The sequence below is a fragment of the Dermacentor andersoni genome, chromosome 6 (genome assembly GCF_023375885.2).
Source record: "Dermacentor andersoni chromosome 6, qqDerAnde1_hic_scaffold, whole genome shotgun sequence".
Classification (NCBI taxonomy): Eukaryota; Metazoa; Arthropoda; class Arachnida; order Ixodida; family Ixodidae; genus Dermacentor; species Dermacentor andersoni.
In genome coordinates this window covers 20,884,795-20,911,223 of record NC_092819.1, presented here as the reverse complement: position 1 = coordinate 20,911,223, position 26,429 = coordinate 20,884,795, and the positions used below count along the sequence as shown (strand labels likewise).

The 26,429-nt window shown below is 45.2% G+C and overlaps 1 long non-coding RNA gene across 1 annotated transcript in view; it reads left to right on the top strand.

Annotated features, from left to right (window-relative positions):
• LOC129382254 (uncharacterized) overlaps positions 1–24,247 on the top strand; it is a 123,030-nt gene extending 98,783 nt beyond the window's left edge. The window contains exon 4 of the long non-coding RNA XR_008610356.1: positions 23,908–24,247. This is a non-coding gene — a long non-coding RNA (uncharacterized lncRNA). The remainder of the gene's footprint in view (positions 1–23,907) is intronic.
• The last annotated feature ends 2,182 nt before the right edge of the window (positions 24,248–26,429 follow it).

Genomic DNA, 26,429 nt, shown 5'->3' with positions numbered 1-26,429 from the left:
GCAAACACGCAAGCAGCACACACATCAGCTCACGTACACGCACGCTCACATAGTTCATAAAGTCTCAGTAAGGCCTGTAGTATTCGAAAATATTCGAAGCAATTTGGATGCGTTTCTCCACTAGCCAGAATGCCCCTTAACTTATAGCTTGAGTGGTGGTACAAATTCAGCGCAGCCTTGAGAAAGTGTCTGTCGGATGAATAACTACTGCCGTCCCATAAAAAGTGCTGAAAGTATTTGGGAACATTGCCCACTAAACACATAGATCAGTCTAGTAACTAAATAGCAAAACATTTATTTGTATATATCTTTTTCGCCGGTTTCGAAGCATGAACCGTCTAAATTATTGGGGCAGTAATATAAATTGGAGTCTTGAATTTGACAGGCACGCAGACATTATCAGATGACACATTGTGCAAGAGCTGTCTGCGTAGTCGTTTTACTCATATCCTCTTCTAATATCTGTCTTTTCTCTCTCTCGCTCTCTCTCTTTCTCTCTCTTTCTTTCTTTTTTCATTTATTTTTATTCTTTAAGAATGCCATCCGCCTTGCATGAAAAAATAAAGAAGCACTCTTTCTCACTGATTCGTATCATTAAACGTTTATTCTCTTCCCAAGAAAACCAGAATAAACTACTAAGTTTACTTCTACACATCATCTTTCCACGTCTAAACTTTTGAAGTCCCAGTACTTCGAAGAGTTGTCAGCGCCCTGCGGCAGTGAAAAGGGCTAACGAGAAGAAGAGCTTTTTTTTTTATTTCGTAGTTCAACCCTTGCACAATCGAAACGAGACAAGCCCGACCCTATGAAATTCTCTTCCGAACATTCCCTTAGGTCAAGCGGAGATTTCCTTTTGGTGACCGCACATGTCCTTTCTACACACTCGTCACAACGGCAAAAAAAAAAGATTAACGACGTTGGCTGTTTGATTTCATAACGCTTAGTGAAGAATTCTGAGTTAATGTTCTGTACTGAAATTCCACAGAAGCAACAATAAACCCTGCAAGTATAACCTATCCTAAACTGCACCTCTGAATAGATATAAAAGGATAAATGAAAGTACAGGGAAGTTAACCTGGAGTGAGTCCGGTTAACCATTCCTGCAGTGGGGGAAAGAGACTGGGGTAGAATATGCAGCTCGATTGTGACGGAAAGGCGCCATCGACGGATAACCCTTCGCGGCTAATTTTGTTTCCCAGCTTACACAGAAGTTTGCCTTGCCTGCACACTAAATGTGTGAGGAACCAACGCCTACCAGAAAAGGCAATGCTTGCGGGCTTTGAGCTTTCCCGTCACAGGCGAAAAATGGAAAGCCTACACATTTAGCGCCGTATGCGGATGGCATCTAGCACGATCCTTTCTTTTCTTAGGCATGGCTTTCAATGGTAGCTTCGGCCTTCTTAGATGCATCCACCGTCAGTGCGTGCAAGCATTTTTTGGTCTGTACAGGAGGCGGCGGCGGAAGGCCGACCAAAGCGGTCAGCTTGTCTATCGTTATTTCCATCGATCCACATAAAAGCCCGCATTTTCTCTGATTATGCCCGACCGCTCCGACATGAGCGGCATCTCTGTCAGGCATACAAAAAAAAATCATCCTATTTGTTTTCCATTTGTTGGATGTCAGCTTCCTTCTCCTGAGTGCGTTCAGTAAACATTCGCAGGCGCGGTGATTCTTCATTTCTTAACACTTTTCAATCACAGCCCCTTCCCACGTTTCTTCTCGTTCATTCCACATCAATACACAGTCTTGCGAAGAACCTGCTCGCTGACGACGCAGACGCGCTGAAAGACCTCTCTAACCTAGTTAAGAGGACAGGAAAAAATAGACTTGATTGTTTTGTAAGCAAAGGGATATGATGACTCGACGAAATCCTTTCAACCAAATCCTTTGTACGGTGGTTGTTTTTTGCCGCATGTCATCGTGTTCATTACTATTAATGTAACTAGTACATTTTCGTGGTACGTTAGTAGCACATTGTGATAACCTTGTAAATAAGTGTTTTCATCTCCGTTTATATGGCGCTAGAAGAAACCTTATTGGCTGTGAAAGTTCCCTACGCATTGTCGCTGAAAGATAAATTAGTTTCCTCACAACCTCTACGCGCATCCCATCTGTGAGACGCTGAGCGATTGAAAACTCGGGCCGCACAGCAGCCGCTTATTTTTGAGCCACCTAAGCGCGCTGGGAGATCGCTGGGGGTCCGTACACAATCACAATGCGTCACCCAGCATCTCGCCTTCGCTGTACAGCCCAATTAATTAGCTGCGGTGTTCCCGGCGAGGGCGCCAGAAAGTGCTGGAAGCCACGCTCCAAGTGTCGCGTTTCAATCGCTGAGTGTTGAACGCAAAGAAACGTTCTTTTATTGAAATGAAAATAAAAGAAAGAGACGTAGTCATCTTATAATGGTGACGGTTACTCCTTTTCGCATGAAGGCACAGGCCTTCAGTACACCTAATTTATCTTCATCTGTGCCCTCAGGCTGTCATCGAAAACTTTCGCTGTTTTTATGGCTGCAGTGGGCCCCGTAGATACTGTGCAGTAACGTTCACTATAGTCAACGGTGTATTAGAGAACAAGAAAGCCACTAACCATGGGGTGGGGCAGCTGACAAATCACAATGCTCCAGTTTTATTTCTTCAATCTTCCTCACTGGTCCGAGGTTGAAAGATGCGCCAAGTTAACATTGCACAAATGATTGATGGAATCTCCATTGTGCCAATGGCGAGAAAATAGAGGGAAAACGATCTATCTCGAGATCATTAGAACTACTTACTCATCGCTCCGGAATATTCATTCCCCGCTGGCCTAAAAAACAACCCAGCAACAAAATTTGCGTCCTGCGCATCACCTGCATTTTTCTCCCACACGATAATTGTCATTATTCTATTTCACTGGCTGGTAGCAACAATGTCATCTTGCCGGTGTTAACCATAACCTTCCTGCGAAGGTTATGGTTAACCTTCCTGCGAACATAACGCACCCTCCTCGCGTTATCTTCGCAGGAAGGGACGCCTAAGAGCTGCGTTATAAAAAATTTGCTCTGAGCAGAGAGAGAGAGAGAGAGAGAGAGAGACTCTTTATTAAATAACAGAGAATTTTGATGGCGCGTATATAACTGCTGGTATGCTACTCTGTGTAGGAATGGGAAATGGGAGTAAGAGATTCCAGAGTAGAGTGGACAAAAGTTTAAAAGAACAATAAAAATATGAAATGCGCAAGTGGGCCTGATACTAATATTGACAAGTGAAATGCCGAGTAAACTTAAGCTTTTCCGCAAGTGGGCCTGATACTAATATTGACAAGTGAAATGCCGAGAAAACAAGCTTTTCTATATAAAATGTTCAGAATCTTTAAAGCTTTCCGATTAGACCAATTTCAGTCAGATAGTCGTACTGTAAGTCCAAAACCCGCCGTTGTTTGGAAGGGCCGGGCATTGAACTTAAGACACTGGGTAGAGTTAACGAATCGTGGCAGCTGCTGCTTCTTCCGAAGCCTGCGATGTTTCCTATAGAACAAATCATTACGAAATTCAGTGATTGTGAAAAAGACGCAATCGATCCAATCCAAATGAACAATAAGGAATGCCACGCTAAATAAGGCCTAGAGGAGGAGTAGAGATTGTAGAAATGAGGATAGATATATTAGCCGGAAAAGAGTCTGGCTGACTACTTCACACAGGGGAAAGAGTAAGTGTGGATAGAAAGAACAGGGAAAAGGAATGAGGTTCCCCAGACAAATGTACGCGAAAGGAAACTGTCATGCTGCCAAAGATAATTCCACAGGTTCGTTGATGTCTAAAAATGTAATAACGCCTCCATGCAGTTGTAACCAATTAACTGCAAGGTCTGTGTTCTAGTATATCATCCGTAGTCAGAGATAGGCCGTCCGGTTACGATAATGCGTAGGAGAGCGCTTGTTTGTTAAACAAATATCAGTCACTTAAGAAGGAAATACAAGTGGAGAGGACGACACTTACGCTTTCAAGATAGCAACAAGTGCCTCAGCACTGGAAGAAGCAAACTGTCGCAAATTGTGCGCGACTGCCATGTTGACACTTTGCGCTTTAATGAGTACATAGATAAAAATTTTAGGTTTAGGTATACTGACCGATATAGATCACTGGTCGCCGATTTCCATTCCGCCAATTACCGAGACAAGGCTGATTGGAGGTCGCCAGGCAGCGCACATTAAGTGGACTCATAATAGATGTTCGTAGATGATGCTTAAAAAATCCAGGGAGTGGTTGAAGAGACTTACCTAGCAGAGTGGATATTGTCTGGAACTTACAAATATATATGTCTTTCGAAAACTACGATCTTGTGCCGACGCTGAATCACAGAATATTTGATATGGCTTGAGATGTGGAGGTGCCGATGTGATAAGCACTCTGATTTATGACGTAACGAGCACCGTTTCATACTTACAAATACATATATAAGCACGGGTACACGGGTAGATGGTCAATATTTCATATACGGTTATGTTTACGCTCTGCTATAATTTTTCTAGTGCAGAAGTTCAATGAAATCCTTCACCGATTAACACTTTATGCCTTTATTTCTCGCCTTGTCAGGGTCAGCTGTCGCTATCTTCTCCCCACATTTTCTTTTCGAAAGACGAGAGGGCGGTACTGTGTGTGCGTAATACCGCGGCGGCAGTGACAAGATCTGTGAGCTATGGTGAGATAACGGAGGCTGTGACACCTCGGATCGAAGCCATTACGAAGACGCATCAATCAAACACAACAGTCCGAGACGCTGGTGGAGTCGGGTGTAGTAAATGCGCTGGGCACTCCCGACAGGCCATCGCGAGGCAGTGCCATCGACGTTGTCGCCGTGCGCGTGACACATGACCAGTTGTGGCAAAGGAGCATTAGGAGCAAGAACGGTTGTCATTACGTGCCAGTTAATCAAGAACAACATCCGCGATTTCTTGCTCGTAGGGACGTCTTGTGAATAAACAGTTTGTTAGTGCTGGCCCATTGCTATAACCAACGATGTGAGAGTCAAGTTGCCGGTCAAGCCCTACTGTGACGGTCACCTGTTATTTTATTGCATAAGGCAACTAGCTCCTTCAGCTCTGCGCAGTTCTACGAAGACATCGTAATTTTTTTTCTCTGTATAAAGATATGACGTCACGTCAGAAAGTGTTCCATCTTTCAGCATTCGCAATTGCTGTTGTGCAACGCAGTAGACAAATGTGTGCGTTCACTGTTACCTGCGGCCATCTGAATAACTAATCATAATCATAATTTCTATGCCAGGCATCGGCCAGTTCTACGAAGATTGAGGCAGTCAAAATATTTGCGTCAACAAGCGTGAGATTTGCTATGATCTTTGCGGCAGCGGAACTAACTGTCCTTGTTTTATTGATAAGTACCTTTCTGAACTGTAGTCTAATTATTCCATTCTGTTCTGCATAATTTTCTGGTATAGTGCGCCGCCCAACTAGGTACCATTGTCGAGTGCGCCTACTTCACTCACACCACGCTCCTTATTCTCGACACGCATTCTCTTTGATTCAGGGATCTAATCTGGCAGTTTTTTCACACTTAGATCTGGCCTAGTTGTATCATGATCAACTAGCGCAAACAGCGTGAAAACAGCATCAAGAATTAACGATACCCTGTTGTAGGATGAGTGACCGCCAACTTTGAGTGATAGTCAGTAAAGTGTAATGCGAGCAATAACGCAACGCGGCAAGTCTGGCAAATGAAGAAGCTGGGACGTGTCCATGCACTCAGAAAGGCATGCTAAATCATCATCATCTTCTTCTTCTTCTTCTTCTTCTTCTTCTTCTGCTTCTTATGCTTCTTATGCTTACTCCCCCCCTCCCCCTCCCCCCCCCCCAACGAAGGCCTCTCCTAGCAATCTCCAATTACGCTTGTCTTGTGCTAGCTCATTCCAAGTTATGCCGGCAAATTTGTGGTTGCTCAGTGGCTATGGTGTTAGGCTGCTGAGCACGGGTCGCGGGATCGAATCCCGGCCACGGCGGCCGCATTTCGATGGGGGCGAAATGCGAAAACACCCGTGTACTTAGATTTAGGTGCACGTTAAAGAACCCTAGGTGGTCGAAATTTCCGGAATCCCCCACAACGGCGTGCCTCATAATCAGAAAGTGGTTTTGGCACGTAAAACCCCATAATTATGCCGGCAAATTTCCTCATTTTATCGCACCACGTAATTATCTGCCGTCTTCTACTGAGTTCGCCTTCTCTTGTTCCCCATTATGCTACTCTAATAGACCATGGTTATCTGCCCTACACATTGCATGGCCTGCGCCGCTCTATTTTTCCCTCTTTATGTCAACTAGAATATCGGCTACACCCGTTTGCTGTCTTATCCACACCGCTCGCTTCCTCTCGCTTAACGTTACGCCTAACATATTTATTTGCATCGCGCCATTGTGCGTCCCTTAAATTCTTCTGAATCTTCTTTCTCAAGCATGGTAAATGTTCTCCCCTAAGCATTGTACAGAAAAAACAGCTATGCACAATAACATTGAGCACACGACAAAGTGATCTGCTTCAGCAGCACTGCTGAATTTCGATTCGTTGTCCGACTTAAAAGCAACGTCGTAAGACCACTTGTAATATTTTGGTAGTGGTTGAACACGTGTGCTTTAGCCAAGTCAAACTTCATTCAGTATTTCACCCCTGCATTTCAGTCACTTTACTTGTGTTCATTCCAGTCATTCAGGGTTTTAAAGTCAGGGCGTGTAAGGAGGCGGGACACTTTGGCTAGGACCAATTATAGGCCTCTCAGCAGCCGCTTTATTGGCATCTTTCTTAGTAGATAAGCATATGTGAGAGAAAAATATTAAGTCCTGAGGAAGTGGAAAATATTCCTAGAACGTATGTTGTCTGCATACTTGTGAATCCACTTGGCTATAAGTGCGAATGTCAGATATCTGTGTTCTCAGCCGGTCGAGAAGCGCTGGCAATAAAATAAGGCGCTTTGTCATTTATCAGTTATATATCTAAACATCCAGAAATCAGTTTTCTTTTCAATTGATATTGTAAAAATAAACTAAGCTTTCGATGATTAGATTAAATTTTGCGCTCCATGTTTTTCCGGTGCGTGTACAAAGTGTGGATGGAGACTTCTTTTCATTTCTCCGGGAAGGGAAGTGTGAGCAAGCATCTCCTTGAATGGCGTCTCCAATGACTGACGTCATCGAGTGACTGACGTCATCGGTTGCCTTCGGGAATGGCGTCGCTAGGGCTATTCCGCTGGTCTCTCGGGTCGCACAGGCCCGACAAGCCGTCGCCAACGATGCTGCTTTCAAGCAAGCAGCAAACAGTACCCACTCTTGTTTTTGTCATCCTCACTGCAACACCGTTTGTGCTGCACTTTTCTCCCGAAACATGAGGGAACAACAATGGAATCTCAACGCTATGTGCTGTTTTCTGTTGTCCTGTATCCTTTATCCTCATTTTCTGTCTGTTGCGTCAACAAAAAGAATGTTAGACTCCTCCCTGCAACCGCGCCCACGAGATCAAAGTGCGGAACGAAGCAGTAATCCCTGCGCTTGCTCTGTTGTTATCGTTATCAAGAACTCCGGACGACTTTCGCCGTTATTTGATTTGTTAGTTTATTGATAACAGAAAGAGACACAATGAAGGTGTTACACGGGCGCAAGCGAGAGAATGATGGGAACTGAGGGGCTCGATCTTTTGTAACAACATTATGAAGCCAACTGACAATAAAGTCAAGAAAAGTGTAGAAGAATTTAGGCGTTTTCAATTTAACTGTATAATTATTTAGATATTAACCTTCAATTTTACAATAAACTTCATATATTAAGAGGAAGCTTTAGCTTGAGCCCAACACCAATATCACTTATGAAATTAATGTAGAACGCACAAATGGCTTTATTGAAATTTTTTCACTTTGAGAGGGAAAGTTAAATTCTAGTGATCACTACGCAAAACATTGACTTAGGTCCTGACTTCTTCTTTACAAAATTTCCAAAAATTTGTTATTCTGTAAAAAAGACCTGCACGAAGTTTACGAATTCGTAACTCTGCACAAAGAACAAATATCGCAGTTCTATAAACTCCATCCGTTAGACCATACGAAGTCTACAGGAGAAAAGTAAGAGTTTATATTTTATGTGAATTAGTTACAATGTTTACAGGGCTTTTTGCAAATGTCCTACTCACACATTTTGTAGTATTTAAGAGCTATGTATAAATACATTAATGTTGTGCGCCTTAGATGTGCTATTAGATTCAATTTGTAGGACTGTGGTTCCTTTTTCATTGCTGAGTTGCAGAGATGTAAGATTGACAGTTTGTTTTTCTGCAAGTTGGGGGTTGACAAAATTTTTATGAAATATGCTACAGCCTCAATCGAAAATTAGTTTCCTGCATTCACTTCATTTCAACATTTTCCTTCAAAAGCAACAAACTTCATTAAATTCATGGCAGTAGCTGCCAAGAAAACAATTTATTCTTTTCTATGTATTAAGGTATACAACCTCGAGCTAAAGCTTCCTCTTAAGAGAAATTCTGAAGTCTGCCTCGAGTCTGCCATAAAGGCTTGACTTGTTCAATTGCTTGATTTCAGTTATAGTAGTCGCTTCGGCATTGACCACACTGTAAGATAATCCAGATGAACAAAACCAGAACACAAAACAGCACTCTGAGGTGGACATCTCTGAATACAACACAAAATGTACTTAAAACGCACTTCAACATAATAATGACAAATAATACACTCATGTTGCACACCAGGCGCCGCCAAATAACGGTTTTCTTGTGCTTGTCCTAATCTCTGTCCAGTGCTGTGTAATTGTGCGTTTTATCGTCACTATGACATCACGTGCATTTTTTTACTGCAGTAAATTTCAGCAAATAGTTAAGTCTATGTTACCTTGAGGCAAAGCAGGTGAACTTAAGCACTGACTGGAATAAGGAGTTGCAGACATCGATAAGGAAATTTTAGCAAGCCCAATCATGCTAGCAGCCCGTGAACATATGCGTCAATTGACAATGCCGTATGTAAATCAATCAATTCCACAATTACCTTTATTTCAGTACGAGGGACACTCGGTGGGCACGCGCAAAAAGACATCAGTCTTGACGAGGTCTGCACCCCTAATATTAGCAAAGATAGCACGCGAGAAATGCAGGACATAAGCAAACAAAAACTGAAGAGTGAGAAGAGGTCAGATATCTTAATATGAAAATAAAGTTATAAATCTGTTAATGATACCCTAAATGCGAGTCAAAATGTAACGTTTTAACGACTCGTTGTACAAAAAACGTTTGCAGATGTAAACTGAAATTCGCGTGGTACGCGTGCACCACAGTGCACTGCACATTGCTTCCGGATACCGGTATTTAAAAAAAAAAGTTGGACAACAATGGTAAATAGAGACACTGAAATTATTACAAAAAATCACATAAATAAAGCAGGTACGTTGTACATTGGGGCTTTGAATTGCCAGGCAGCGCAGGTAATTTATATTTTTATATCTGAATGGCCGTTTCCTGTGAGCGTTCATGCTCCCGCAGGTTGCGGATATGCTCAGCCTGGCTTATTTCGGTCAGTTTTGTAAAAATATGCTGTTCTTTCTTGTAGCCAATTTGTAGCGTTTAATAACTGTTGAACGGCAGAGCTTACTTACAAATAATAGAATTAAGGCCTGGAGAGTTGGTTCCTTGTTATGCGCGTCGCATGCACCGTTAACCATATTGTCAATGTAATTCTTCGAAGTAGAATTTATCAGTGTCTTTACTGGACTAGACTAAGGAGCAATAAGATAGGCTATCGTAGTTCAACAAAAACATACTTGCTGCGCATTTTATAACAATTAATGAAAGCAACATGGTTTTTTTTTTACACGGTGCATCCAACATAAGCATTGGCCATCCTTTGATGGCCAATGACTGATTCGCTCCTGTAAAGGGTGCTTTGCTGGCGTTCTTAATTAGGATTAGAGGAAGACAACTTTAAAGTATCAATTTTGGAATAGTAACGACATTGAGTGGTTGGAGGACGCACTGTGAGAGTGCTTCACGCAGTCACTGATAGTAGCAGTCTTTATTGAAAAAAATATAGGGAGTGCGACACAAACTCTTTTTTGGTACTGGACAAGACAGAAACATAAATACTGCACATAGGACGTTGTTCTGTACCGATAATTCAAACTGTAGAATGTTTATCAAGAGAAAAACACACAACCTTGTTAATTCATCAAGTAACGACTACGCTCATTCTCTTTTTCATTGAAGTTTGTATTGGCTCACAAATGGCGTAGCCGTGGTCACGCAAAAAAAAAAAGTTTTTCCAAAGCAGAGCAGCTGCGGGAAAGGGCGGTTTGATGAGTTGACAGCTGTGCCGGCGCTGGAGGGTGAGTCATTAACAAGAATTCCAGCTGCATAGGCGCACGCTGACGCCACGCGCGCAACCAATCATAGCCGTTTCGCTTCATCCGGGCAGGTAATCGGCAGGGAAGGGTATCGCGCGCGCTGCGCCGGCTTCGTTTCTGTTCAGTTTCGTAAAACGGAAGGGACGGCCACACGTTGTGCTTTCCACCGAGGAAGGGGCAGCGTTCGACGAGTGGCGGCGGGAACTCGCCCATGAAAGGGCTCGCCGTCGGCGCGCCCATCCAGCCGTTAGAGCCGCCCGAGCCCAGGCAATTTTACAACAAGGAGATGATCCCGAGCTGAGGGAGACAAGGCTGAAGCAGTCCGGCACCGTTACTTGTGGCCGTAACGAAGGTCAAGTGCACGCAGGAGAAGCTTCGCTTACCTTCGTTTTCCAATTGAAAAAGGGCTGGTCATTTTTTTAAAGCGAAGCTTTCTTTTCGAAGCCCCCTGCGCCTCTCTTCCTGACTGTGGCTGCCGCCTTTTGCTGCTGCTGCTGCTGCTCGTACGTTCTCGCGGGATAACTCACACTCAACTGCGGGACTGGGGCACCATCTTGGAGCCATGATTCACACTACTTCGCCTGCAGCAGTGGAAGGTACAGGGAGGAAGCCGGCCTGCGTAAAGCCCCTCAAGGCCTGCGCAAGCGGGTCGTTGGCCGTTGGTGGAGGAGGCGAGGGGGCCGCGACACGGAGAGCCGCGCTGAGACGAGAGAGAGGCATCGGAGATGGCCTCATGTTGTGCAGGTGTTACGCGGCCTGGAAACCGCGTGGAAAGTTGCATCTACGCCTATGAGGGGGTTCAGCACTCCTAATGCATTTGCGGAAAGCTTCGCTGTATAGAGATTCCAACAGGGCACGTTGCATCAGCTGACTGGTTCTCTCTTCTTCTTTTTCATTCTCTTTTTCCCGGAGAAGTGCTTAGTACTGAACTTAGCACAGCGAGTTTCACAAATGCATATTTCGTCAGCCCCTCTCCATGGATGTAGTACAAGCCTACAATGCTTCGTGAAAAAGGCGAGGAATGCTTCTAGAAGCGGGAGAGAAAAAGCTTTAGCTTTCCAGTACACGACATGTCGAAAGCAGTGAACCGTCAACCAAGGCCTGCCTCACGACGCTATAGCCGCCTAAAAAGAGCCACAACTCATAGCGAAGCTGAAGAAGCCCAAAGCATAATTAGGCCCGCACGGGTCAAGTCAAACAGAATACTTTTTCCTAGATGGTGTTGGTAAAAAGATAGCGTCTTGTTTAAATATACGTTGCTTTTTATTTAAATTATCTTTCATTTAAAATAGGCATACGCCTCATGGAAAACAAAAGCAGCATATCCGTGAAATTACAGAGATATCATACTCTGCTTCATAAACGTACTATAAATATTTGAATTCCCTAAGAACGAAAACAGCCTCCATTGCAGTTTTTTTTTTTTTTTTTTTTGAAGGGGGGGGGGGGGTCTTCATGCAGCATCGCGGATTCAAGGCACTGCTGTTATCGCACCCCTTGCGGCGCCACAGCAGAGAGTTTTGGAAATCCGCTCAGTCTTTGATCTTGCTATAAAATGGGGGCTCAATAACAGCATGAAAGCGAGCCTCCAACGGAAGAGCACTGGGCGCGAAGCAAAAGTGAGAAGGAAAAGAAAAAATGCGGTGGAGAGATTCCGCGCTAATGTAGTCGCCGTAAAGAGCCGAGTGCTTTGTGCAGTCAAGAAATGTCAAGTCAAGGAAAGGCTACGTGACTTTACCAGGGCCGAGTCTGAAACGGCCAGATTTTTTGCATCTGCCTGTGAACTGCGCTGTGAGAAATCGCCGAAAAGTTAATGCATTATTCATGCTCTGACACGCAGATTTTTTTTTAAACTGCTTATGGGTGAGTCGCAGCTTATTCCCGCTATATTTCAGGCGTTCGTTTCAATGCGCATAACTTTGGATCAGACGACACTATTGCTTCTGTGCTTTGCACGTTTTCTGCAGGTTCTCTTGTGATCTCTGCTATAAACCTTTCATGGAAATATACGCTGTACATAGGCATTTACAGTGCGGACCATTGTTAAAAGCAAAGCACTGTGAACTTTACTCCCTGGCAAGTGCAAAGTCATCCGCCTTTGCCACCGATGGTTTGCTGTTGGAGGCCCTAGCGCATTTCTAGAGGCACACCTACGCAGTGAATTGGTATAGCCTCAGCCGGCATTTGCAGCTACAGCGCCAGCAGAGGTAGAGTCAAACACCAGAGCGTTCCTTTTAACAGTAGACCACACTGTACACTGCTTAAGTTAAACATAGCATACATGTGCTCACATTTTATTGGACTTTTGGTAAAGCTTGGGTGCCAAATAAGTACCGGTATTCATAGTTATCGCGAACTTTTTATGCAATACATAATGTTAGTCTAGCACACTATTATTATTTCTAATACAATAACGCTACAATGAGGTTGCCGAGAAAAACGTGCCGCCAGAAATGCCGTCAGACTGAAGCCCGGTGATTATATAGCAAACTCAAGTCGGCAGCTCGGCGTTTCAAAGCAAGTCTTAAGCGTTAAGTAGATTTATTTGGAAGCAATTAACTTACAGTTGCCTGTTTCTGGCTAGTTAAAAAGTGTATACTGCTACAGTATATTTGTACGGATTTCAGATTGTCCTTTCACATAAGTTTGCAATGGAGCCCAAGACCGCGAAAACACAGACTAGACATTGTTTTGCTCTAAGTGCAAGTACAATGTCAGGCACAATTGAAGCTTACTTCTGGAAACAATCTTCAGCAAATAGTAAGCGTGGCGGCGCTGTCCCGCACAATTTGCTCTATAGGAGAACCACGCCAGAAAAACAAATGCGCGCTGCAAAACTGTTCCCGTAACTTGAGCTGTTGATCCGCCGTCACTCTCCTTCTTTCTTTGTTTTTGTGTTATCTTTATTTTGGAGGGGGGGGGGGAATCAGCCGCAGATCAAATCCTTCCGTTTAGCTTGTCCTAAACGAGCAAAAAAATTGGCTTTAGCAATGCTTAAAAAATTCGTAGTGACACTTGACATTATTTCTGGCACTGCTGTCGCCTTTATTGATTGCTACATCTGGCGTGAACAGCTTTGTTCACGCTTCCTGCTGTTCTTTTCTTTTATTTCTATTACGTTACTGTTCTTTTTTGTTGAAACGCTGTTAGCGGGACTGTATCTAAACGTCGACGTTCCGAGGCATTGAGCTGCCAGGGGAAAGCTGTTTGCCAGCCTCAAAGAAGACTTGTGCCCCGTTCTCTAAGCAAGACAAACAGAACGGTCATTAGATCTTTTCTTCTAATGTATTTACGTTAACATGATTTGTTCTGCGCCTTATTCTTTTTCTCTGCTCCATGTTCGAAACAAAAGTGTTGCCTTCTTCGCCGCCTAACCTCCTCCTCCTGCTTACTCTCCTGCTGACGGCATCTCGCTTCATCACCACCGCGTAGAATGAGTCAATACACAACAATTAAACTCATTGGGGTGTAGGAGAGAGGAAGTGGGAACAGACGGGGAAGGGGGAGGAATGAGAGACGCAATATCCGCTGCCAAGGTCTGTGAGTGGTGGCGCTGGCTAACACTCCCAGGGTTCTACTAGGAAGCATAAATACCCAACAAAGTGAATGGGGAAACGGCACCGCGGCAGCTCAATTGGTAGAGCATCTCACACGAAATGCGAAGGTTGTGGGATCGTTTCCCACCTGTGGCAAGTTGTTTTTTGATCCACTTTCATTTCCATTAATTTATCGTATCTTTATTTCATTTATTAAGCACAAGTAGTTTGCACTATGTCGTCCTTGGTGTCAGTGTTTGTTGGCTTCTTATGATACGACTAATAAAATTCGGGCCCCTCGGTTAACCCCCTTTCTTGTCGTTTATATATATATATATATATATATATATATTGGCGCTAAAGAAAAAGCATTATATAGGGAGACATTAACATAACGAAGCGGTTTGTGGCTGTCCATGCGCCCTTCTTTTATTTTATTTTCCGCCTAAGAATAATTGAACTATTACTCGCATTGAACTATTACTCGAAGAAAGACTTGTAGTCTTAAGGGAAGCATAAAATTTTAGCAAACATTTGCTTGCTAACAAACAACAGTGATGTGAGACGCCCAAAGACACTAAAGAACAGAGTTCGCTTGATGACTGCGAGTCGTTGCACTCGCAACGCTGGCTTGATGAGGGGCGCAGGCAGCGAGGAAGGCGTGCACTTGTCCCAAAACCAACAGTTTCCGTGCTGCCGCTTTGTTCACCATTTCAAATGCGATGTGCCTCAAGAACCCATTAATTCAGGTGACCACCACCAAGTTTTCTTTCTCCACGCTCGGCACGCGGGAACGCCGCGCACATCAAGCTAGCAGGCGAACCAGCCGTCTCGGATCGCCGTCTCATGCTGGCTCTTCATCCTTGCACTCGCAGCGCGTCATGTGACCTATAACAAACGGTGCGAGTCGCGTATGCACTTGCGCTCGACCACCCGGGTCACGCACGCTGCTCACGCTCCGGACAGCAAGGCGACGGGGTAGTCGCCGAAATGGCGAACGATATGAACGTGTCTCGAGTGTCAGGAGGAGGAGGAGGAGGAGACAAAGGGGGGGAGAGACAGGGAGGTTAGCCAGTGTAAGTACCGGCTGGCTACCCTGTGCTGTGGAAAGGGGTAAAGGGAATGAAAGGAGAAAGAAGAAGAAGAGGAAAAAAATGGAAACCAGAAAATTACAATTGCTATTACAATAGAAAATATCTGAATAACTGTGTATGTTGCATGTGCTACGTGTACTCTGCATATAAATTTGTTCTTCATTGTCCGCATCCGAAGTAGCGGGCTGCTCGTGCCGCCAGGCTGAGCTCTCCAGTCTTCACTGAAGGCTCTCTTTCTCTCTCTTACTTCCACACTCTCTTTTTCAGCGCACCGAATCCGCAAATCGGCGTGAGATTGCAAAATGTGCAAATATTGCAATCGCAAATATGTGCGAGATTGCGCATGTTTGCATTCAAACAACGACACACATATACAAGTATGCGTCCCGTCTAGTGTTTTACGGCCTTGCACTTTACAAGACGTGGTCAGCAGGTCATGCATTGCAGCTCTAAAGTAGGGAATCCACGCGCTATAACAGCTTCTGATAAAGTAAATGGCCTGTAACCCTTTATGGCGAACAGTGACAACCACAATTTTGACATCGCTCAACAAGACCGCATGACAAGACGAGCGAATTAGCAGATCTCATCATGTGTTCTCTATGCGCAGTCCTAAATAATCCCCCTTCAAGCTTACAGCTGTAAAGCTACAGTAGCACGCTGTGACCGGAACGTGCGTGCTGGCTCAGCTTAAAAGAAGATTGATTCCTTTCTTCGCCTCTGGCAGGTTGCATAGCAACAGGTTGCGGTAGCACGTTTAGCTAAATGACATATCTTTAAGCACGATCCCTGTAAAACTCATCAAAGCACAGAAATCAGGGTCAATGTAAGCCCAACATTGGAACACATAGACCCTGAATTGTACCATGAATGCCCTACATTGAGCGAAAACTTGTCTCGTTTTTTGCGCTATTCCACAAGCTTTGCACAGGCTCGGATATGCTCTGGTTACGAAGTTTTTGAAGTGCATCCGCACCTGTCGCACTCGCTCCGTACCTGCAACGGAAGTTGAATATTTATGGATATCAAGACTGTCGCCTATGTCCTTTAGTTCGTGAGTTTCTCTAGAGAATGTCTCCTGTACGGTGGTGCATTATCTAAGCTTTACAACAACCTTCAACAACGTCGGACTTCTACCACACAAGAGTACAGGAAGATCCTTGCGGTTGTCAGACACCCCTTCAACAACGTTGTTGCGCGTAGAAATTATATATGCTGAGGATATGTTGGAAAGGCAAGGCGCACAACGCTCCACCACTCGTGCGGCTAGCGCGTGCACACCAGATTGCCACGGCACCGTCTTCGACGTCCAAGCACCGACAAAAAAATCACCGTCCGAAGCTAACCCTCTATGTATCGTAAGCGATGACATCGAGTAAAAGCGCAGTGTCAAAGAAGAGAACATGTCAGCCCTCGACGCTGGTATATCAACTTTCTGTGCATATGAGCAAGAATAACGGGCAAAGTTTTTACTTCGACAGACGGGGCTCGTAAATTTCATGTAGTCAGCCGTTCCGAAGGAATGCTCAAAAACCATCAAGCATATATAGCGAGATTACCGTCTGCTTCCGTGCTCAATACGCGTCAATCAAGTCAGGGGCTCCAGTCAGCTACCGCCATCAGAAGACGTGGGACAGGCACTGCCGCGCATCAACGTGTCTTCCGTCTCTGTACTTCGGTGTAAAGAAGCGATCTCAATAACGTATTTGACTGGAAACGTGACGTGGTGTCCGGGGCTATAACAGAGACAGCACGTTTTCGGCGCTAAAATTTGTAACGCATGTAAATACCACTATTTTCATACCCGTGTAGTATGGGTGGGGCTAAGAGCCTGGAAACCAGGGTGTATGAAGATAAGTAAGCTGCCGGTTGGAATAAAGAAAGTGCCGGGTGTAGAGTAAAAAGAAAATGAAAATAGCGAAATTTCCGCGTAAATGATGACCAATAATAAGATATTAGCGTGAAAATTTTACCTTTTAGGATTTCTCAGTGACCACATCCAGTGAGGAGGGAAGATAACCGATGGTCATTAAGGGTTACGGACTGGATTCCGAGGGAAGGGAAGCGTAGCAGGGGGCGACAGAAAGTTAGGTGGGCAGATGAGATTAGGAAGTTTGGAGGGTCAACATGGCCACAATTAGCACATGACCGGGGCAATTGGAGAAGTATGGGAGAGGCCTTTGCCCTGCAGTGGGCGTAACCAGGCTGATGATGATGATGATGATGACATCCAGTGAGGACAATTCTGTTCGCGGGTGGCAGAAACTAGAAGACTAAACTAAAACCGTGCATATTGTCCCGTGTGCAAAAGAAAAATAGAAAAATAGAGAGGGGGGAAAGGATAAATAAAAGGCTAGGGGGTTAACCATGACTGAGTCCGGTTGGCTAGTCTGCAGTGAAGGAAGGGAAAAGGCGAGAAAAATACTGAGAGAAGAAGAGAAAGCCCAGTATTAATGTCGACAACGTAGTGACAGCTCTTTCATCTGTATCACAGACGGTCACTCAGTCTGGCAGCCTTCAGAAAGCGCAGCAGAGCATTAATATCCTTGTGCCAGCTGTGATATGCGAGGCTATTGTCCCAAAATCTTGTCCAACGAGAACGGTCTTCTGCCCAGCGGATTTAGAGCTGAGCAGAGGTGAAGCTTTCATTTTAAAAGAAGGGAGAAACACAGAAGGTATCCTACAGTTTTTTTTTTTTTTTTGCCAGCTTCGTGCATTCGGCGTTATCGGCCATTCCAATGAAAAATGAGTATATGAATTGGTGAATGCGACGCTCAGGCGCAAGTGACACAGTACTGTTTGTTCATTTTGGAGCAGAGCAGGTAACAGCTGCTGTTCCAGTTGCATATACACGGGTCGAGTGATTGCGTGGAGGAAGCAAAGCGTAGGAGAGGCCCCGGCCAGCACGGACGCGTTGGAGAAAGCGTGGCAGAAGTCACGTGTTCTTTTTCGCAAAGGAGCACTGGGTCTGGTCCCCCAAACGTCAACGTTGCCATAGCAACCGCGCTCCTTAAGCTCTCGCTGCTGCTATCGGTCCCTGAAAAGTGAGATAAGGTTTTTCGGCTCGTATCTTTCTCATCGCACATTCTGTTCGCGAGACAAGCTGACTTTGAAGAGTTGTGTGTAAGCTTGAAAGTTGTGTTTAGGGTCTATGAGTGTGAATGTCAGCCAACAACACAGACACTCAAGTAATCACGGCGCGGGTCTTCGTCGTTTTTTTCAACGTGCCACGGAAAAGCGCAGGAGCCCGTCTGCTTCACTAAAACTGTTACAGAGGTTTCGTAGGCTTTGTTCTGACGCCCGTCGGCAGCACACACTTCCGCCGGCTTGCAACAATGCAAGTTGAATGCTCGCGCCTACCTGCATCGGCGAGCTGATTGGAGTCGCAAAGGGAGACAACGCACCTGCATGGCTGCATTTCCGACTTCAAAAGCGTGACGTCAGGCCCTCTCCCATTTTGTTTGTTTCCTCCATGAGTAAATGCAACCGATGAAGAGTGAATTCAGGTGTGTGCCACTTGTGCAATGCCAAACCATCCACTAGCTTGCTCAGGTGCTTGTGTGTTTCAATTCTCGACGAAGGCATAGAAACTAGATTTTTTTATTCATCTGCTTTTCTAGCACCTTCGGCGACAAGATCATTGCCGAAGATGCCGAAGTGATTCGGCAGCCACTAAAACGTGACCTGCAAAACTTATCACTAATATCATAAATAGATAGGTAAATAAGGCTACATTCCAGAGGGAACAAGATTAGAGATTTCGCCATTTTTTGAAAGGAATAGCCAGTTTTCGAGAAGAGTAGGCAGGCTTTAAACAAAAGAACGCAAAAATATTTACAAAACCTCAAAGGCCGTGAACCACCACGGAAAATACGCCGTTCCCATGGGCACTACCTGAAGTTACCTTAATATAACCGTAGCAATTAACTAATGAAACACGATAACACACGGGCATCAGCAATGTGGTTAGCCTGACCTGACTGAACGCACTTGCAGCGTCTGCCCCCATGCCATTTTTGAGAGTGCATCGTTTGCCATTCTATTTATTTATTTATTTATTTATTTATTTATTTATTTATTTATTTATTTATTTATTTTAAGACGCTTTGCGTTTTCTTTAAGCCTGAGAACAAAAAGCCTGAGAACAAACATCTCGAACGAGCGCAAGGGGCGTACTCGATCGAGGGGCTTTACCCGCTTAGAAGAAAGTAGCGACCTAAAGAAAGTGAGCGACATATCTTTCTACTTCCTGGGAATCTGACAAATTGCTGCACTCCGGACACGACTCGGCACTCGTGATCGGGACCTGGGTCCGACATTAGGAGCTCCTTTTGTCACCGACACCGCTATCACGCTGCTGCAGACTCGACACCGCCTCGAGCCGAATGTGTGCTTATTGCCTTTCGGCTCGTTATGACAGGTAATACGCTGCGTCACTGGTGTTCTCTACGCGCCTGCGCGGTAAGCGATTGGCATTGCTTAACGTGGGGCTCCTGTTGACCACGTTTCCGGACCAATGTAACTTGCATGCCCACGCAGTTTTGACACTTTCCTCTTACTACTTACTTTGTCCTGTTCTGGCGTTATAGGAACAAAATACCGAGGGGAAACTGTTTATATAGCTTTCCTGGCACAACGCAAAACCGAAGCAAGATGGTCACTGTCGAAGTTCCAGACCGTAGCGTGACATTTCACAAGGACAGCGTCGCATTGAGAGAGAAAATGTTTGTGCTAAAACTGAAGTACAACCAGTTCACCTTGAATTACATTTATAGACCAGCAACGTGCTTTAATTCACGTATAAGAATGTATTTACACCACAACTAAGCGATTTATTTATGATGAGGGATGGCTTACTAACGGTTTGATCAATGTACTGATCCAATGCCAGCTGATGCACCAAAAGCTATATATAATATACGTGCACTGGCAAATGTATGCAGGAGCTTATATACGCGGTAGCGTTAAGGGCCCCGTGTCATATATATATATATATATATATATTGTGATGCAGCAGTTATCACGACGTTTATTACGAGTCGGAGATGCGGCGAACCGCCCACGCCCAAAGCACGGATCACACTCAAGAGCGAGCCCCACAAGCGATGATGAAGGAGAACCCCATGTGAACCCCACATGAAGATGATCATGCTCTCACGCCTCATTCAATCCACTGGTTTCCCGCTCATGTAGGGTCGGTCGAAGGTGCTCCCCCGAACCTCAATGAGCCTGCGCACGAGGCTGCGCGTGACCTCACCGACCGCGCTTCCTCTGCAAGAAGCACCGACTCCCTTCCTCCCTACGGCCATGGGTACGCTCCCGCTACTCACGACGAGATTATTAAATTCTTCTACATGTCTAGGAGGGTCTTTCCACCCCCTCACCACAAGTTGAATAGGGCGCAAGCCGCTTCGCTTAGACTTCTGGAGACCAGCGCGTATCCGTGTCTGTCCGTTCTCCACGAGGCTTACCCGGACGTGTATCGCGACGACGCCTGCCCCTCCTGCGGGCAGACCTCCACTCTAGCGCACATGCTCTGGGAGTGCGGGTCGACTTACCCCAAGTTCATCAAGGAGGAGTGGGACTCGCTTCTGCGTAGCCCCGCTCAAGAGAAGCAAATCCTGGCTATCCGGCGTACCCGCGACCGGGCGGGTGGGCTAGACCTGCCGGTCCCGACGTGGGACTAGCCGGGTGCGCGACGAGTTCGCGTCCTCGCCGGAACTGCAATGAAGTTTCTTCACTCACTCACTCATGTACAGATGACAAATAGCTTAATAAATGTGTGTGTGTGTGTGTGCGTGCGTGCGTGCGTGCGTGCGTGCGTGCGTGCGTGCGTGCGTGCGTGCGTGCGTGCGTGCGTGCGTGCGTGCGTGCGTGCGTGCGTGCGTGCGTGCGTGTGTGTGTGTGTGTGTGTGTGTGTGTGTGTGTGTGTGTGTGTGTGTGTGTGTGTGTGTGTGTGTGTGTGTGTGTGTGTGTGTGTGTGTGTGTGTGTGTGTGTGTGTGTGTGTGTGTGTGTGTGTGTGAGAGAGAGAGAGAGAGAGAGAGAGAGGGGGTCTCGAATGCCACAGCTCGATCCAGCAATGTGCATTTCTCCAACTAAGTCGTCTGGTCTCTACTTGCTAACGGTTAAGCTGAAACATCGTTCTTTACAAACACCAATGAAAGCTTCATTTGAACCGATTCCAACAGCTTGTGGGATGCGCAGGCTTTTCGGTTGGTTTGTTTGAAGCCGCAGTCGATAACTGGGCCAGAAATTAGCCACCGCCGCCGTGAACCCTCAGCTTTTTTATTTCGTTACAGAACCTGGCTATTTACCTCACTCCCTTTGACGTATCATGTGTTCCTTAGAATTCATTAAGGCAGTAAGGTGGACTTTCCGGCTAATTAGGACTTCGGATCGGTTTGCCTAATGGCCCGTCTTTCTCCCGCATCAAGCGCTATTACTTCCCCAGCAACCGTTCTCTCTTGGCGTCTGCACTCGTGCTAATGAGGCCCTCTGGCCAAGCGTAATATAAACGCCGCCAAGAAGCAGCCTTCGCAAGCAGTGCTGCAAAGCGGTGTACAGCTCAGACGCGTCGCCATAGTGCGTTTCATATTTCAAGCACTCTTTGCGGAAGCATTGTTTACTCACGCTTTCAAGTACGTTCAGTCGGCCTCAATAGTTTACGGATCACAATATCTGAGAAAAGGCCGAATATTTCGACAACCCGAGCGCTCGAACTGCACGAACATTTGCCTTGCACGAACATTTAATAACGAAAATAATAACGAATTTAAAAACGCGTTCTTAAATGTTCCTTAAACAACTCCTAGTCCGCACTAAAACGCGTTCTTAAGTTCATTATCATTTTCGTTAATAAAGTGTTCGTGCAAGCCGTCCCTGGTATTCGAGTTTTCAGCCTGAGCTAGTATGTAAAGCCATGTGCGAACAAACTGTTTGTTGTACAGTTGCAGTAGCTACGATCACAAACTGCTCTGAAATGCAGCGTTTTCTGAAATCCTTGAATCCGCGAACATTTCACACTGGCCGTACATGTGCGATTGACGCTCCAGCCTTTCTTACCAGAAATCACATTACAACTGTGAAGCTGCGTGTACATGTCAAGAGCTGATGTCAGGTAATTGCAGGCCAAACTCGCTTATCCATTTCTTCCGTATGAGCATTTCATGTGGTCGCCGGACACCTCACGAGAGCGCTATTTAATCATGGCCCTCATTTTCTTTTTTTGGGTGGGGGAGGGGGCCTTACCCCACCACCACGGTGAGGTAGGTATCCCCTGCGTCGCTGACAACCTAACTATATATGTGGCTCACCTGAAAGCCTAACTATTCGGCATAGTTGGAGTCCTCGGCGCTCAACAGTACAAGGACTTAGAACCCCCCCCCCCCCCCGCCCCCACCTCCGCCCCCGCCCCCTTAGAACTGAGTGGCATAGCCGACGGCCAACGTGCTTCTGCGTGAGGAGGGTCGTCTGTTCAAGGATGGCGATGATGCAGACGATGTTATTCCAACACATCCATGAGCTCATTTCGCAGTGCCGCCTAGCGCTTGTTGGAAAACGCGCTTCTCCATTCTCCGAGCCGCTAATTTAGAACACGATTCTGTTATCCCCGCTTTCGCTGGTTATCTTGTTTTTTTTACAGGTGTCTCCCATGCATGACAGCGCCGCAACTAGCACTGTTGAATATTGATGAGCAATTAACGCGCCGGTCCCCGACATAGGCATAACGAGCATGTTCGGAACGGAAAAGCTGCTCTCCTACAGTGTAATAATGAATCCGACAGCTTACCTATTTTCTTTTCGCGATAGTTACGAAAATGCATAAGTACAACTGTAGTAAATGTCCAGCAGCCAGTCTTAATTTTACTTTCTATCGTTTATAGCTCGCAGATCAGCTCACAGTGATCGCAGCATTTTTCCTCGGCGAGGCTTCGCAGTAATATGCAAATGCGGAGCTCCCCTTGTTTACGCAGAATCGCAGCCGGACTACGAGTTTTCCTCGAATTCGATAGAATGCGCTTCTTTCTTTATTTTCTTTTATTATTATTTTGCTCTCCAGAATGCCATACTGTCTCGGGAAAATCAAATCGCCCCACACAGTTCTCCCCTTTTCACGGTTTTCTCGGGCCTCTGCAAGTTAACTCATTCGCACTATCTCTCGCAATTATTCAAATGATTGCATACCGTATACAATGCGGCTGAGCTTTCTCGGATCTACAGCTGTTGAAATTGAACGTTCGCTTCGCGAAAAAAAAAAGAAAAGAAAAAATTCGTTGACAGTAAGCTGAGTGCGCTGTTGAGATACACGGGTTGTATTCATTACCATAAAGAAAAACGTACAAACGAGGCGCTTCTGCGCCGTTTTCAGTAATACACTTTCTCGACAACATGCGCTTTGATATTGGCCATACAGACGTGTTTTTCTTTCATTGTATACATTGGCGTTTAAAAGTGATTTCGTCCAAGTGTTAGTCCAAAGCTAGGAGCGGTAGACAAACAATCTCCTGTAAGTGAAGTGAGTGAATGTTGACACTGTGGCCGGTCACCCTTTAGACAAGAGTGGACGACGAAGAAGAGCTGAGGCGCGAGGCATAGGTGTAGAGCTTACGGAAAGGCACAGGCAATGAGGTTAACTAGGTTGCACCTCATTTGCTACCCTGCATTTGGTCCGATAAATGGAATGAATTTCGCCAACTAGCCCCTTTGCTGACTTTGCTCCAAGGGGAAGTTTCATCATAACTAATGAAAAAAAGTTCGTCTCGAAGTCAATACCACTGTCACGTAATAAATTCTTATTTCATCTCATGTGTAGGCGTCACATCTATCTTGGCTTTAATCGCTCTGCGAGATGTTCTTAGGTGTTTTATTTTTCGTCTCTTTCTTTTTTTCTTTTTTTAGGCAACCTTCTGCGACTCCACGTATCATCCAAGGAACCAGGTATTGCCATCATGCAATGACAAGAGCGAAGTGCGGACCAGTACAAACCATAATAACGCCTACGTTTTTTTCCACTCGCAGCATAATACATGTTCAAAAGCGCACGAAGTCAGCGGAGTTGCGTTTATACCCCCTGTGCGGAATGACATTTGACTATCAGAAAAAACCACGCAAAGCACTGCACAATCAGCTGATTACCATAACGAATCAAGAGCGAGGCATAGTTACGAGCAGCACGAAACGGAATTATTCCACAAATCTGCCTTCCTTTGACTTGCTAATAAACAAACAGGTGTGTGAAGCTTGTAGTGACTTGACGCAGTAGAGGGGAGCTCAGGCTGGACACAAGCGGTCGTCATGATGCAGCCCAGATTGCCAACTATAGAATCAGTTGCTTGCTTAGTCAAGACAACAAGAGCGCACAGAAACTATCCATCCTTCGCTACCTAATTCTTACATAATCCTGTCCATGTTCCCTCCTTTCTTTTTCCTTGTCACCGAAGGATCAAAGCAATGCGCCACTAGTCCTGAACGCTTAGCATATTGCCTGAATATGAAAGTAAACCAGAAATGGTGCTGGTTGCTGACGGGTGCATGCAGATAAATTATATCGAGAGGTATTTTCCTCTCCGACAAAGCAAAAAAATAAGTACGAAACTTCTCGATCTCAGAGCGATTTCAAAAATGCAAGGGTGATAACCGAGGATGGCCCACATTTTTTCTGAAAGCACGTGAGCACTTCATATTGCATTATTGTCATTTACAATGTACTGACGCCATATTACGATTTGTAGAGACTTGTCAATTGGTGACATTTGCTTTTATAAGTGTTTTGGGTTTATTATTCATTGCACATGAGCGGAGGAGAAGGTTCACTGCACGCGCTAAAAAAAAAAAATCTTACATTTAGTTATTGCATTAGACCATTCCAATACTTGCATTGCGCCAGCTCTAGTACCACTCAAGGAGTCCATAAAACGGCGCAACTGACTTCCCTTGGTACTTTTTTAATGCAATGTAAGCACAAGTACCAGTCCTTACTTGAGTTTGTTGTATTTATTTGTGTATAGGTATGTAATTATGCGTTGTCTTAAGTAGGTATGTGTAGCTACGCCAGCGCTTTCATCTCCAAAAATTGACAACTTATGTGCGTCTTTTCAGCTCTTTTATGTTTTTTCGATTAGTTACTGAATTCTGTGAATTCTCTAAGTGTCATTGGACTCTTCCGTGCCTTCCTTTGTTCGTGTGCGAAACTTTGCAAATGTTCGTTTTATTTGACTGTCTTCGGTGTTCTTCAGCTAAATAGGTGCTTGCTTCTTTGTTTTTTCTGCGACGATCAGTAGCTTGAAGAGCTAAAGACGCCGGCCTCTCGTTTAAATTCATATCAATAAAGCAAGGCTCGTTGTTATTTTTTCTAGCACCCCCATTTTAGGACACCTGTGTTGTTGTACCTTTTTTTTTACCTTCGTTTTGTTCGGCGGTTGTGCATGTGTCAGGCCAGTTTCGCCACTTACTAGGCGACACGTCCGAACAGCGCTATGCTGACCCTCGGTGCAGACGGGAGCAGTGTGCTGATGGATGCTAGTTGATGAAAAACATTATAGCCGTACGCGTGGCTATACAGCGAACAAAGACACTAAAAAGAGGAAAGTACACTGTAGTAACAAGATCGTATGGAGGAGGCAAGGAGTGAAACAATGGCGGCATAAGAAACGTGGGTTGACGTGTTATGTACCATTCTGTCGTCATACTGTCCGCTTTCATTCTTCTTTTTTTCTTTAGGAAGCAACGCCTTTGCAACCATACTTCCTGGAATTTACTCTGTTGAGGGTGCTCTCTAAAGGTAGAGGCATTCTTGGCGAAGTAGAGAGAGAGAGAGTGCGAGATATACATGAGATACGAAAGGCGGAGAAGTTAACCAGAAGATAAATATCCATTTTGCGGCCCTGCACTAGGGAAGGGTTAAGGGGAGACAGAAAGATAAAGAAGAAATACACTTAGATAGAGGGTGAGGAGGAAGGGAGGATGAAAGAAATAACATAAAAGAACGCAGGAGTGTTACAGTCGTTCAACTAGTTCGCTTGACCGGAGGAACTTCAGTAGCGTCTTCATCGAAGCAACTTTTGAACGGGGGAACAGGGGGAAATTAAGGCTTCCCCGCGACTTAGATACAGAGCCTCTCTTTCAGTTGCAGTGTGACAGCCACGTCGAGGAGCGAAGACTTAGCCTTCCCTTTCTGTGGTGCAAGCAGCAGCTGCGCAGACTGTCATCCTGTTTTGCTTTGTTTCCTTTTTCTCTTTTCTTTTGTTGTTGTTATTTGTCTTTTTTTACTTCAGTATTTATTATATTTTTGCGCTTGACAGAATAATTCCTTTGGGCCTACAAACTAATACGGCGGATAAAACTACTATTCTTACTTCGTATAGCTGTGCACTAATTTGCTATCGCAATCACTGCTTCGCTTTTCGGGCGAAACTGCGACT